The sequence below is a fragment of the Anas acuta genome, chromosome 1, assembly GCF_963932015.1.
Source record: "Anas acuta chromosome 1, bAnaAcu1.1, whole genome shotgun sequence".
NCBI classification, from domain to species: Eukaryota; Metazoa; Chordata; class Aves; order Anseriformes; family Anatidae; genus Anas; species Anas acuta.
Genome location: NC_088979.1, coordinates 201,248,621 through 201,252,721, shown reverse-complemented (window position 1 = coordinate 201,252,721; position 4,101 = coordinate 201,248,621). Strand labels below are relative to the sequence as shown.

The window sequence follows — 4,101 nt, the reverse complement described above, 5'->3', positions numbered from 1 at the left end:
TAACCCTTCTCACACTGCCTCCGTGACCACCTCCTTGCAGCTGCAAGGCATGGCAGGAGGTGTTGGGCTGCTGGAGGTCCCCCATTGTGCTGGGCTCTATGTGTGCAAACCATCCCAAAATGGGTTGGTCTCCTGACCGATGGAAAAGTTGTATAATTATGATTATTTTTACTATTGCTATTATTACTAATACTATTGTAGTTATTATTATAGTTGCTATTATTGTGTTACTACTATTAATATTGCTATTGCTATTACTATTAGTATTACTATGACTTACTACCACTATCACTATTACTATCACTACTACTATCACTATTACTATGCCTGGGAGTGTCACATGCTCATACGGGTACCTCAGGAGGTCAGAGAGGGATGCAGGTGGCACAGTGGATTCAGTAATAGCTCTCCAGGAGCCCAAAGCCTTTTTGTGGTTTCTTTTTGTCCAGGAAACATCTGGGAGAAGGAGTGGTAGATCATCACCTTACTTATTGCCAGGATCCCCAAGCAGGCTTCACTGATCCCTGGAGGGATCTGTCTTTCTTTGAATATAAATTCCTGGTGTAGCCTCTAGCAAGAGTCACAGATCTAGCAGATGGAGGGCTGGTGGAGCCACAAAACACAAGGGAAACTGGATGTTTACTCCATCCTTAACTTCTTGATGTTGTGTTTAGTAGTGCTGATGCTTTGATTTGCAACCTGTGCCTTGCCTGGCACATGCTGCCCCTGGCAAAAATTTGCAGCTTCTCTTGCAGCTGGCAACCAGTGTTTAATTATTGCACTGCCTAATTCTCCACCCGGATGGAGAAAAGTTTGCAGCAGCCCTGCTAAGCAATGAGGCTGGTTGACTTCAGATGGGATTTGCCTATCCATTTATAATGAAGCCTGTAGAAAACATGTGGTGTTAACGTCTCCCTTGAATAAGAAAGTCTGGAGGCTTTGCATACAGCAGCACTTAAAGCCGTGGGTAGTGACGGCTCTCCACCAGTAAATGCAGTCCTCTCACATGCGGTGAGTGGAAGAAGTGACTGAGATTTGCATCTTCACCTGGTTGCTGGAAGCAGCACAGCTGCTCAAAACGAAAGGGCAGAGCTGCGGCTGCGAGCAAGGGGGAGGAAGGGGAGGAGGGGAAGGACGTGACCATGTGTCGCATAGACTCATTTCCAGTAATTAGTGTGCTCTGCATGGCTTAGGCAAAAACCATGTCTAATTTACGGCTAGGCAGATTTTGGGTAGCTCTCCTATTGCTTGGTCACAGGTCTTAAAGTCTCCTTTTTTTTGTTTGTTTGTTTCCTTTTTGTTGTTGTTGTTGCCCTGGCAGAGACAACCATCCATCAACGCTGATTTTATGATGATTCTCTACATGTAATCTCCTGGTGAAAGGGTTTCTGCCAGTTACTTCCCTTGAATTACCAGCCTGGCAGAACTGGTGGCTTGCCCCTGGACCTACATTTAGCTCTACTACTGTTACACTTGGAAAAAATTGAGAGATGTGGTCCGGATGCTTTGGGTTAGCTGCCATGGTGCTCCTGGCATGGCACCTTCTGTCTTTGTTTCAGAGATGCTGAACACCATGACTTCACCAAAACCTCTAAGGACTTTGGAAACTCAGGTCCTCAAGTCAGAAAATTGCAGGTGAGGCCAATTAAGTCCTGAGGGCAATGCCTAGAGGCTGACCAAGATGCAACCGTTGTGGCATGGAGCCATGCATGGACATGGAGCTGTACATAGGTCCTTGCTGTGCTGAATTAACAATCCAGAAGGTTTTGTACAGAGCCCAGAATTAACAATCCAGAAGGTTTCATGCAGAGCCCAGAGGCAGTGCACTGAGAAAGCAGCGTGGGAGAGAAGGGAGATGGGGAACCAAACCATGCCCATCCTTTAGGTGCATAAATACGGCGAGCTCCTTGCCAGCTAGTGTTTGCTTTACAGAACGTGTTGAGAGCAGTGTTCATTACTTATGCAAAGCTGCATGGTTATGAAAATAAAGTGTCAGATAAAACCAAAATAGCCTGTTATAAGGTCCACGCCAAAAAAAAAAAAAAAAAAAAAAAAAGGATTTAGAGAGCTGCGAAACCGCCTTCTGCTTGGAGCACTCAGCTGGGAGAAATGGCATCATCCAGGACTGTGCATCACGTCCTATCTGATCACCCACACAATGCACCAGCTCGTTGTCTCCTCCTTCTCTTGCTCAAGGGATGTTTTGACTCCAGCACTGAGCAAAGAGAAAGGCTTATGTGACCTAAATCAGGTTCTGCTTCTGCTCCCATCCCTCCAGCTTGAGTAAACAGCAGTGGATGTGACTGGGTGCACATATGGTACCTCGTCAACGCCTCTTCTCTGCTTCAGGTTGTCTTCTCCCTTCCCCAGAGGTGAGTTTGACTCATTCTGTATTTAGAGAGATGCCTCCCCTTTCCCCACACTGCTCATTAATCTTCCCCAATCAGCCAGTCCCCATCCCACCCCTGCACCCTTGATAGTTACGGAGCAGCTTTGTCCAGCACGCCCCTACCTCCCAAACCAAACCCCTCCAGAGGGCTGGGAAAGGTCTGGGGAAAAACCCCACAGAGTGCCAGAACAAATACAAAAAAGGCTCACTTGATCAGCCTGAGTGCCAGCCCCACCCTGGGGTGTGGAATAAACACGGGCAAGTATTTGTTCATCACCACTCAGCATACAAATATTTGTTTCTCTTTGTCTCATGGACACACTCACATCGACGCTGCATGCCAGACACCTTCCTTCCCAAAGAACCTGGGCTCACTTCTGTATGCAGAGGCAGGGCAGGAAGGATATCCTGCCTGCAAGGTTTTTATAAATATGCTAGGATATCTAGCAAGTTGATGTCCACATGCCCAAGAATGTTTCTTTTTGGATATCTGGACCTCCACACAAATGCTCTTCTGGATCACTCATCCATCCATCCACCCATTTATCCTCATGCATGCACAAATTTTTACATATATATGTGTGTATGTGTGCATATGCATTTACATATATACATATATATATATATCCACCCACATTCACCCAGGTATGAATCCAGTGCTGGAAGTGATAGTCTGGATGTATTGGCATTAGTATTGCATATATCTGATGTCTGCAGAAGTGAATACGTGGCATATGATGCCTTTTTTTTTTTTTTTTTTTGCATGCACACATGCAAAAAAGACTTTTCTCAGTCTGCCTTGTTACAAACATGTCAATATAGAGATGCACTTAATACCAGTATGCTCTTTTATGAGAATGGGGTTGAATAAACATAAAATCCTTGATACCTCCTCCAGAGCAAACAACAGTAGAACCATTTAGTTAAAACTGTATACCAATTTTATTTGGTTGAATCAATATGAATCTAAGCGTGCCTCAATGATCTGATCGTTCTGATGTAGCTACCAAGAAAAAAATTAAATGTCCTTGTATGACTCAAAAGGAAAAGTTCCTGATTGACTCCCATGGCCACTAATGCACTTCATCCACTGGTAGGTTGAATTAAGCCACGGGGAAAATGTGAAGGTGTGGCACCTGGGAGAAAAGCTTTCCTTAATGGTGAGCACACATGACATGTGATAACTACCCTTTGATCTGTCCCAGCTTTATGGATATTAAGGGAAATGTCTGTGGGGCAAGTGAGTTCGAAATGTTGACTGTGGTGATAAGATAAGGGTGTTTAGCGAGAGAAGCTTAATTTCCTGCCTAAAATGGTCATGATGACCTGCGATGTGATGAATAGCTGATGGGCTGCAAGAGGTCAGGGAATGGGCCCCAGGGAAAGGTTTTTTGGAATGTCTTCGAGGATATTTAAGGGAGGGGAGCCCTCATCCAACCTGAGTGTTTTATTGAGCCAGGATTTTTTTTTTTTTCCAGAAGTGATCCTTAGGGTGATTCTCTGTTGCCCTGGTGAGTCTCAGGGAGTGAATTTGAACTCAGAGAAGTGTTAAGGACAGCTTGGAGATTTTGTTCTGACCCAGCTCTGTCTGCCCCTTAAACCCACAGGTAATTAAGGAGGTGTTTTATCCTTATCAGTAACAATCTGCTTTTATAGTCTTTATGGCAGCAATTCTCTAAGAGGACACAAACCTGCATGGAGATGCCCCGCTG

At 44.9% G+C, this 4,101-nt stretch overlaps 1 long non-coding RNA gene across 1 annotated transcript; it reads left to right on the top strand.

Annotated features, from left to right (window-relative positions):
* The first annotated feature begins 348 nt into the window (after positions 1-348).
* LOC137850340 (uncharacterized) lies at positions 349-2,600 on the top strand. The gene is made up of 2 exons (XR_011092493.1): positions 349-1,011; positions 1,322-2,600. It is a non-coding gene; the product is annotated as an uncharacterized lncRNA (long non-coding RNA).
* Positions 2,601-4,101: the final 1,501 nt, after the last annotated feature.